General features: G+C 41.3%; 1 protein-coding gene across 3 annotated transcripts in view; it reads left to right on the top strand.

The window, feature by feature from the left end:
- Positions 1-6605: 6605 nt before the first annotated feature.
- LOC116275845 (probable phospholipid-transporting ATPase IM) overlaps positions 6606-11284 on the top strand; it is a 152803-nt gene continuing 148124 nt past the window's right edge. For 2 of the 3 annotated variants that reach the window (XM_031668699.1, XM_031668698.1), the window contains exon 1: positions 6611-7980. The gene's annotated coding sequence lies outside the window, so the exon portion shown is untranslated. Of the gene's footprint in view, positions 7981-11284 lie in introns of all 3 variants that reach the window. The other variant, XM_031668701.1, reaches the window with a different exon arrangement.

Raw genomic sequence — 11284 nt, 5'->3', positions numbered from 1 at the left:
TTCCAGTTCAAATAAGCTTTTGATTATTTAGTCTTTTTTAGGGCCTTTTGGTGTCCCTCTCCTCCCCTGCTTCTCTCCAGAATGGCATCCCAGAGAACCTATGTGACTCTGTGACACTAGAGGGAAGTGGGAGCGTTGGATCCATGCCAGGTCCTCTGGATTCTCTTTGCACAAGCAGATCTTGTCATTTTGGCCCAGGCCTTGCCCTTCATCAGCCATAAGCAGGCAGGAACATAGCCTCAAGCATCTACAGCCAACTTTCTTCTCCAGTGTTCCATACTGCTCCCAGCCTTGCTGGATCTGATGCTCTGATGGACAAGGGCACCCTTCAGAGCCACAGGAAATGGGCCCTTAGCCTAGATTTTCCATGTGACTCCAACTTTCTGGATGTTTCTAAAGCCAGCTCCCTCTTGAAGCTTAGCTCTGAAGCTAGGAAAACCCAGGACTCTGGTGTCTGTCTCCATGTTTCCCCTTCTTTCGCTGGCCTCTGGCTTGACTTAACTCCATAATTGTTCCTCCTGCTTTTCTGGGGTGGTATTCATTCCTTCTTCTCTTGACAGACTGGATACAAAATGAAACACTGGCTTACTCAAAAGAGAAGCTCTGAAGGTAGCACCTTCCTTACCCTGAAATGCGCAGAAACATGGGGTTGCACAAGAAGTAACTCCATCATTTACTCATCTGCCGTAGCCCCTGGGCCTTGAGACTGGGGCACACTCTACCTAAAGGTGGCTGAGCATTGGTGGGGATGTGTGCCGAACCACAGTGAGGCATACCTTGGTATTGTTCATCTGAAATTAATGTTTCTTCGAAGACAGATCTTACTGGTGTTTGTTCCTCTCCCCATGTATAATGTGATATCTCTAGAGGGCGGGATGGTCCTAGAGCTGCCTTGAACAGCTTTATCTCTCTCCTGCCATCTGACACTTTAACCTCCTGCCTCAGTGCAGTCTTCTAGTTTTGTAGGATCAATTTCTTTGCAATCAACATTATAGCACAAGCTGCAACAGTTTATTTATCTAAGAGAGAATGCATCTAGGTTGCTATCCTCAGAGATAGTGTGTATAAGGCAACATTTGCGGCCTCCATGACTCAATTCTTGCCTAATCTTTGCCTGGTCTCTGATCCATTAGGACCTAGAAATTACCTTGACTGATATACTGAGATGATGGCAAACTCACTTTTGCTCTCCACTTTCATGAATGCTGTGGGATGTATGTTTGTGACTCACTCCAGCCATTTAGAATGGAAGCCCAAGTCACAGTAGAGGAAGGCTGTTGTTACTGAGCTGAACTTAGGTCAGTCAATGTGCCTGCCCATGCAGCAAAGCCAAATGCTAACACTGGGATTGATTTGCAGTGAGGGAAAGTGAGGCATTTATTGCAGGGTGCTATGCAAGGAGAATTGAGCAGCTAATCTTAAAACCCAAACCCCTTGATGGCTTACATGTAAGAGTTTTTTTTTTTTTTTTTTTTAAATTTATTTATTATTATTATACTTTAAGTTGTAGGGTACATGTGCATAACATGCAGGTTTGTTACATACGTATACTTGTGCCATGTTAGTCTGCTGCACCCATCAACTCGTCATTTACATCAGGTATAACTCCCAATGCAATCCCTCCCCACTCCCCCCTCCCCATGATAGGCCCCGGTGTGTGATGTTCCCCTTCCTGAGTCCAAGTGATCTCGTTGTTCAGTTCCCACCTATGAGTGAGAACATGCGGTGTTTGGTTTTCTGTTCTTGTGATAGTTTGCTAAGAATGATGGTTTCCAGCTGCATCCATGTCCCTACAAAGGACGCAAACTCATCCTTTTTTATGGCTGCATAGTATTCCATGGTGTATATGTGCCACGTTTTCTTAATCCAATCTGTCACTGATGGACATTTGGGTTGATTCCAAGTCTTTGCTATTGTGAATAGTGCTGCAGTAAACATACGTGTGCATGTGTCTTTATAGCAGCATAATTTATAATCCTTTGGGTATATCCCCAGTAATGGGATGGCTGGGTCATATGGTACATCTAGTTCTAGATCCTTGAGGAATCGCCATACTGTTTTCCATAATGGTTGAACTAGTTTACAATCCCACCAACAGTGTAAAAGTGTTCCTATTTCTCCACATCCTCTCCAGCACCTGTTGTTTCCTGACTTTTTGATGATCGCCATTCTAACTGGTGTGAGATGGTATCTCATTGTGGTTTTGATTTGCATTTCTCTGATGGCCAGTGATGATGAGCATTTTTTCATATGTCTGTTGGCTGTATGAATGTCCTCTTTTGAGAAATGTCTGTTCATATCCTTTGCCCACTTTTTGATGGGGTTGTTTGTTTTTTTCTTGTAAATTTGTTGGAGTTCTTTGTAGGTTCTGGATATTAGCCCTTTGTCAGATGAAAGGCAGGGAGGCAGAGGTTCCAGGCAGAGCCATAAATCAATACATGGAGGCTATACATTGGTTTGACCTAAAAAGGGGGGGCATCTCCACAGGTTACAGGTAGATTCAAAGATTTCCTGATCTGTGATTGGTTAAGATTTGTTTAAAAACTTGGGGTCTCCAGCTGCATCCATGTCCCTACAAAGGACACAAACTATCATTCAGAAAACCAAACACCGCATGTTCTCACTCATAGATGGGAACTGAACAATGAGATCACTTGGACTCGGGAAGGGGAACATCACACACCGGGGCCTATCATGGGGAGGGGGGAGGGGGGAGGGATTGCACTGGGAGTTATACCTGATGTAAATGACGAGTTGATGGGTGCTGACGAGTTGATGGGTGCAGCACGCCAACATGGCACAAGTATACATATGTAACAAACCTGCACGTTATGCACATGTACCCTAGAACTTAAAGTATAATAATAAAAAACAAAAAAACAAAAAAAACACGTGGGGTCAGCAGAAAGGAATGTTGAACTCTGGCCTGTGGGTGTGACTTCTGCCAGGCTCCTCAGGAAGAAATTTAGAACAAAGAACAGTGGTCAGAGTTCAGTCCCCAGTTGCCCCTTCCCCAAGGTCTGTGTGCCAGTGGATGGTGTTTTCCATTTGGTGGGCGGTGTGTGGGCGGGGGCAGGTTTCTGCAAAACAACTCCGGGACATATGTTAAGATGTTATTTTTAGTTTCTGTTGGGACTCTAACTTCTTTGGCTATTGTTTCAAGCTATTACTTCCTTGCTTATAAGATTTCCTGCCACTCTCCAACAAGCATGGAAATAAAGGAACATCTTGAATTTCTTCAATGGAAATTCCAGGCACCTAGCTAGTCCTGAGCATTAAATGAGCAACTTGATAAGTAAGAAGGTAATAGTAGCTTAAAATAATAGCTAAGGAAGTTATAGTCATAAGGTGTTTGGTTGTCTACAGAAACTAAAGATAACATCTTGACATATGACCTTGAGTTTACTTTTCAGAAACTTGGACCTCCACCAAATGGAAATCTTTCTTGCATGAGGTCCAGGAACCCTCTCTTGGGATCTGGATTGGGATCCCTTTCCGGTAACAATATCAGGACATCAGGACATTTCCTGGGTCTGTTCAGTAAATGTTGTTAACCTGTTCTCTTAACTGAAACTGTCTAAGAATGACTAACCTCCTGGCAATGTAAGATGGAGTTGCTCTGGTTCAAATGCCTTGGATGCCTCTGACAGTATTAGTGAAGTTTATTTTTATTTTTTTTTCGGACTGTTAGCTTATTAGGAACTAACAAGACCCTCCCTAACTCATCTACTCATCTTTCAGGACTCAGCTTCACTTGTTCTGAGGGTTTCGCTTGACACCTCCACACCCACACCAAAGTATGACCTCCCCTCTCCTATAGTTCCAAAGCCTGTTTTGACAAGGGGCACCTAAATTAGAGTTACTATCACATTGTGTTACAATTTGTTCACAACTATTTTCTCTTCCACTGGAAGGATTCTTGTTAGGGCAGATATCAACCTAAAAGAAAGAAGCCCAGGCAAAATAGATGTAACTAGAGGGTTTATTTGGGCCAAGCTTGAGGATTGCAACCTGGGAGCATAGATTCAGGTTTTCCGCAGTTACAAGCTGTAGCAGCAGTTACAAGCAGGTTTTTAAAGAAAAGAAGAGGCAGTTTCTAAGTTGTTTGCCAAGAATTTACATTAAAATAACATAAGTTATTGATTGGCTATATGTCATTTCCTTGTATTATAAATTCCAGGAACATGAAGATAATGGGTGAGGCAGCTAGGCAGGAACAAAATGCCTTTAAACAATTGCCCCCACAGATGGGTTTGGGGGCACATGAGTGAAGTCTTAGACTCCGGTCTCTTTTGGCCTGATAAATTTTGCGAACCTCCCATAGTGCAGACAGCTCTGAGCTATTTTTCTTTTCTCATGGAGACCAGGTCTTGGTTACCTTGGAGTCCCCAGTGCCTTGGAGAGGAGTTGATACAGAATTGGGGCTTGGAAAATGGTGAAGAATGTGTGAAATGTCCCAGAGACATGTCCTGACTAAGAGCCTGAACTCCTTTGATCTTGGACCCTACACTTCCTGAGTGTCATATAAGAGGTAGGAAATTTTCACACCCAGTGACTTGGAGGACAGGCTAAAAGGGTAAAGAGATGAAGAGCTGCGCTTCTTTAAAGCCACGTGGCTTTGCTGCTTCTCATTGGGATGACAGTTTGCTAGGGAGAAAATGGGGCTGGAGTGTTAAAAGACCCTAAGTGTCTGGCTGCTCCTTGGGTCTTGGAGATTCTGAGATAACAAGAACCATGGAACTCTGAAATTGATCCAGATTGGGTTCATTGTTCTACTCCTCCTTTCTTGTAAATAAATGCCCTGATTGTTGGAAGGACTTCTTATGATGTCAATCTATAAAAAAGCAGAGGCCAAAAGTCTTTACTGGATACCTATTATGTGCAAAGAAGATACTATACTCCCCTGATAGCAAGGGATACATTATTTTAGGGAATGTGTCTCTTGCTGATGCCAACAGCCTATTCCAGGATCCAGTTTTGACTGTGGAGCATTAATCACTTAGAAATGAATTGTTAGAATGACTTTTACAACTAGAGCTGCCAATTGTCTGGCTTGGTGTTAGGCCGTCTCGGTCATCTAGTTCTGGAATATATGGTTCAGATAGTGTTTGAAAGGGCAAGTTAAATGTAAATCACTTAATTTTGGTGAGTGGGCTTGCATAACAACAAGCCCTCTAGGATTTATTGTTCTTGCTTGTGTCTGAGTGTCTGCACTGTAAGGGATATTCAGGAGAACCCTTGAGGAAAGTCCAGATCCCTGTTAGGAGCTGGTTCCCAGAGGTGGCTTTTAGCACCCATAAATTTGGGTATTTTTTTTTTCTTTTAAAAATCTTACCAGCTTAATTGTAATGTAGTGGTGGATTTATATGACTCTTAAGTTTAATTACTGAAATTTTATTAGTAGAGTAGAAAAATCCTCTGCTCCTAAATGTGGGTCTCTTATTTGTGGCTTAACTTCTAACTTTTTGTTTGCATTCTCTTATTCTCTTTTTGTTCTTTTCATGAGTTAGTTGAGTAATAACTAAAACTGAACTGTGAGTCTTTTCATAGAGGTTGGAAAATCCCACATAGGAAATGGCACCACCAGCAATGGTCAGTCGTTTATGTTGGCCAATGTAAAGAAACCTCCTTTGTTTCATAGAAGGTTAAGTAATTGGTGGGGAAATTGGGGTGGGGGAGGAGTTGAGTTACCTTGTCTTGGTGAACTTCAGCCCGATACACAGTGGAAAGTGCCAGATAATAAATGAAACTACAAGAGGTTAGAAAACTATACTTTCTTTTTAGATATTAAAGGCCATGAGGTCGTATGTTACTTCAAAGATTTGTTGGATCTGTTTCCGAATGGGAGGGAAATTGGTTTCAGTCACTCAAGAGAAGGGGGCATGGTGGGCCAGGAACATTATTAGTGTACTGTACTCCTGTCACCTGCTGAGGTAAGCAGGTTCTGAATAGCTCCTCTGGGGTGCAGGAAGAAAATACTAAAACTTTGAATTGTCCTTATTGATCTCATCCCTTTAAAATGTCTGTTTTTGCTGTTTTATGGCGTATGGAAAGGATATGCTTGGGGAATACTATCCTTGAGAGAGGAGGAGGAGGCAGGTAGTTGGATCAGAATGCAAATAACTGGAGATGTGGAGTAGCTCAGAATTCAGAGGTCTCATAACTGCCCAATGGGTTCTCATTGCCTGCTGCCTAGACAGAGCCAATTTATTAAGACAGGGGAATTGCAACAGAGAAAGAGTTTAATTTACACAGAGGCAGCTGTATGGGAGACAGGAGTTTTATTATTACTCAGAGCAGTCTCCCTGAAAATTTGGGGATTGGGGTTTTTAAGGATAATTTTGTGGGTAGGGGGTCAGAAAGCGGGGAATGCTGGTCGGAAGAGTTGAAGATGAAATCACAGGAGGTTGAACTGGGTTTTCCTTGCTGTCTTCTGTTCCTGGTTAATTCTGTAAACCATTCAGGAGCAATATGGGGAGGTTCAGAATCTCGCAGCCTCTGGCTGCATGACTCTTAAGCCGTTATTTCTAATCTTGTAGCTAATTTGTTAGTCCTACAAAGGCAGACTGGTCCCTAGGTAAGAAGGGGGTTTGTTTGGGGAAGGGCTGTTACCATCTTTGTTGCAAAGTTAAACTATAAACTAAATTTTTCCCAAAGTTAGTTCAGCCTGTGCCCAGGAATGACAAGGACATCTTGGAGGTTAGAAGCAAGATGGAGTCAGTTAGGTTAGATGTCTTTCACTGTCATAATTTTCTCACTGTTATAATTTTTGCAAAGGTGGTTTCAGTCTCCTATCTGTTCTGATAAAGAAAATGTGGTCCTCATTGGATTCTGGAGAGATAGTAGTTTCTTGTTACTGTGGAACCTTGGTAGGAAAAGGCTCCTGTTTCTGTGAAAACCTGAGGGCCCAGTGTGAGGATGTTCCAGGAGAGTGGAGTTGACAGTGCGCAGGGGATTAGCTTGCTCTGGTGATAAAGACATGATTAAAATCTATTTGATTTCAGTACTTAACTGGCAAATCTGATGCAACTTCTGGAAAATTCCTAGATGGCTTTAGGCATATTTAAAAGAAGCCATATTCTTCCTTTTAAAAATAGATATGCACCAAAATATTTTATTTTCATCTAATCCCACTTTAACGACCAGAACCCCCTTAAAAGCAATTCCAAACTAAAAAATGTAAAACCATTTCCTATGGGCATTTGTTCTTTGGTATCATCAGGGTTAATGTTTGCATCCTCTGTGCTGAAATTAAGGATGTTGGGAAAGAAGTGTCATTGCTTTGCCTACTAAATGTCTCTTGAGTATGCTTAGCTTTCATCCATAAGAGAGCCGAACTTCCCTTGTGATGATTAAAAAAAAAAAGACAAAAACTCACTGCTGATTCTTTCATCTCTGCAAAAGCAGGTGGGAACTGCAAAGAGATTTGCTTATCTTGCTCAGTCAAGGGCTGGTAAAAGTTTGGTAAGCAGACCTGGTAGCTGGTGTCCCCTTCCACAGTTCATTTTCATCCTTCTGAATTCTTGATTCCCATAGAAGAAGCCATCCTCAGAAGCCAGCCTCTTGGGATTTTCCTTTTGTTTCTCCAAGATTAACCAGTTCTGTCCTGTCAGCAGGAGCAGGCAACTAGGGAAGGAGAGGCTCTTCAGGGCTTTCAGCATTTTTCCAAGGAGTGCTTTTCTCCCTCAATTCCTCACTGGTAGTGAAGCTGCTTTCTTGTAACGTCTTCCTCTTCTTCTGATGAGATGCTGATTCTGATTGCCATCTAGCAGCTTCCGGTGGTGGTAAGTGGTCAAGAGTGTTTTTCCGGGACTTGATCTCAGGTTTTCAAGAATACCCCCTAGAGACCCAGTCTGTGTTCTGTATCATCGCTCGAGCTTTCAGAGTAGCCTTGCTTTTCCCCTTGACATGGTCATGTTTGATCTTCCTGCACTGCTGGGAAATCTTCCTTTTGGGGGAGAGGATTAGGTCTGGGTTGAGGTGAGTAGATGGGTAGCATTCAATGGTTAGTGAGATGAAGTGGAAATTTAGCTGTGGGCTGGTTGGAACGATCTGTTTCTTTTCTCCAGATCCCTATTTTTTTTTGCTGTTTTCATCTTGGTGACTAAGATTTCACAAATATTCTTTATTATTCTCCTTTTGTGAAAAAATAAATTTGGGGGAGTTAGTTGGAAATGGGAGATAGGACATTTTCTTTTTTGTTGTTTGAAATTTCTATTTTTTTTTCTGTTAGCATGCCTATTAAATGATCAATGACAGCAGCATAAATGTGCATTTCTTCTTGGTTTGTAGGTCTTGTTCACTTCCTTTGGTGGTAGTTGGTTTTATTTTTTTCATGGAGTTTGTATCCAGTGCACCTATTCAATATATTGTTTATGGTCAATTTATGCTTTAGACATGAACAGTTTGCACTGAGCTAGCCCTCTGCGGTTTGAGGGTTATGTTTTCAGTGCTAAAATTTGTCTGAACAGAAAAAGGTATCCTTCTAGTTGTTTTGTTTATAGGCAAGAGAGTGTCTCGGGTCCCTGGTTAACAATTAGCTGTTTTGAAGAAAAGAAAACTGGTGAAAAACATTAATTGGAAGCTGAAGGCTTGTTAGAAAGGAAATGAGGAAATAGAGGTGTTCTTGTGGGATTACCAACACCTGTGCCCATGAAGCATTTTCCCCGCCCCCCCCCCTCCCCCTTTTACTCAGCTGTTGCTCCATGCTGGCCTTTACTGCAAAATGTAATCTCAGAGTGATTTCAGTTTTGATTTTTTAAAATTTATTTTTTATTTTTTATGTGATATGTAATAACTGCACATATTTATGGGGTACATGTGATATTTTGGTATATGCATACGATGTGCAATGATCAAATCAGGGCAATTAGCATATATATCACCTCAAACACTTATCATTTCTTTGTGTTGGGAACATTTCAAATCTGCTAGCTATTTTGAGGTGCAATAAATTAGCATTATCTATTGTCATCCTACTGTGTTATCAAATACTAGAATCTGTTCCTTCTATCTAACTATATGTTTGTACCCATTAACTAGCCTGTCTTCATCCCCTTCTTCCTCTTCCCCTTCCTAGCCTCTGGTAACCACCATTCTCCCTCTCTACCTTCATGAGATCAACTTTTTTAGCTCCCACATATGACAGAGGATATGTGATATTTGTCTTTCTGTGCCTGGCTTATTTTGCTTAACATAATATCTTCCAGTTCCATCCACGTTGCTGCAAATGATAGAGTTTTATTCTTTTTCATGGCTGAATAATGTTCCATTGAATATAAATACCACATTTAAAAATTTTATTCCTCAAGAATAAACATAATTGCTTCCATATCTTGGCTATTGTGAATAGTGCTGCAATAAACAAGGGAGTGCAGGTATCTCTTCAATGTACTTATTTTATTTCTTTTGGATATATTCCCAGTAGTGGGATTGCTGAATCATATGGTGGATCTATTTTCACTTTTTTTGAGAAACCACAGAGTGATTTATTTTAACCTATATTGTGCCTGTATATTGTCTCTGCAGAAGTCTTTAAAAATAAGGGAACAAATGATTTTTTTGTATCCCTGGAGGATTTTTTTGTGGGTGGGAGAATTTTATTTTGTTCATATGTGGCATATTGAATATTTTCATTTAGTGGGAAAAAAGTTAACTCACCATCTAAAAGTAAATTGGAAATTGTAGCTCTCATTGAAATTAAACTTAATGTATGTTTGGCTGGATGCAGTGACTCATGCCTGTAATCCCAGCACTTTGGGAGGCTGAGGCGAGCGGATTACTTGAGGTCAGGAGTTTGAGACTACCCTGGCCAACATGGTGAAACCCCGTCTCTACAAAATACAAAAATTTGCCAGGCTTGGTGGCGCATGCCTGTAATCCCAACTACTCAGGAGGCTGAGGCAGGAGAATTGTCTGAACCGTGTGGTGGAGGTTGCAGTGAGCTGAGATCAGGCCACTGCACTCCAGCCTGGGTGACAGAGCGAGACTCTGTTTCTAAAAAAATATATAAAATAAAAAAATAAATAAAAAACAAAACTTAATGTGTGTAATCTAGATTCTTGTATAGCATGAGTAGGAATTAGAAACAAGTATTTATTTTTAGAATTTCTCATGAAAAGATATTAAAAAATGGTAACCCCCTAGCAACATTATATATTTCAAATATAATAAAAATTCTTGTTAAATATTACATATTGATTGTTATGTTTTTGGAAACATGTTCCTTCCTTACTTTAAAGCTACCTTGCTTTTCTTTCTCCTTTTATTTACTCAACTGAAATTTGAGTACCTACCCAGTGCCAGGCACTGTGCTAGATGCCTGGGGGAAGAGGTCACAGAGGGAGGGCCACAGCATTTCATTTCAATGGATCCTTCTCTGACCTTTCTTTTGCAGTTGAGCGCCCTCTAGAGCTCTGTCCTTGTTCCTCATCCTGTCTTTTCCTCACCTCTTGTTCTTTCTGGGTGAGGTCATTCATTCCCCTTGACTTCGCTCCTTCCTTATATGTTGATGATTCCAAGTCTACAAATCTGTTTTTTTGTCTTTTGTGCTGTGAAGATGTTTTCAATGATCAAGAGGCCTACATTTTCAAACTAAATTCATTATTTTTTCATCCCAATTCCTTCTTCTGCCCCTTCACCTTCTCCTCCTTTTCCCTTTACTGCTGTATTTATCGTCATAGTGGCACCTCTATTCCCTCAGAGTCCCAAGGCAAAAACCTGGAAGTCACCCCAGATTCCTCCTTGTTCTGCATCCAAACACACAGACCGTTTATTTTATTTTGAAAAGACGGGATCTCACTATGTTGCCTAGGCTGGTCTCTAACTCCTGGGCTCAAGCAATCCATCTCCTCGGCCTTCCAGCTGGGATTACAGGCATGAGCCACCATGTCTGGCCCATACAGATCATTTATCATTTATAAACTGCATATTTAACTATGGAAACATTTCTAGAATTCAGCCCCATTTGCCAGTTGTCATTGCTCCCCCATCTCCTTTTCTGCCAGCCCATACTGTGAGATTAACCTTCCTAAAATCTCTGACAGCCTGGACTGGCACAGAAAGACAAAAAGGAACAAGGATAATGGAAAAGAGGGCTGAATTCTAATTGTGCCATTCTACTTAGATACCTCTTCTGTCTCCCTGCAACCTGCAGGAGCAACCACAGGATCTTGACCATAGCGATGCTCTGTGTCACCTTATCTATAAAATGGGGATAATGATAATTCCTGCTCATAGAGTTTTGGGGAGGACTGAATAAGACAACACACATCAAGTGCTTAGC

The sequence above is a fragment of the Papio anubis genome, chromosome 7 (genome assembly GCF_008728515.1).
Source record: "Papio anubis isolate 15944 chromosome 7, Panubis1.0, whole genome shotgun sequence".
Classification (NCBI taxonomy): Eukaryota; Metazoa; Chordata; class Mammalia; order Primates; family Cercopithecidae; genus Papio; species Papio anubis.
Note: the sequence above shows the minus strand (reverse complement) of the source record. Positions and strands in the feature narration are given on the sequence as shown.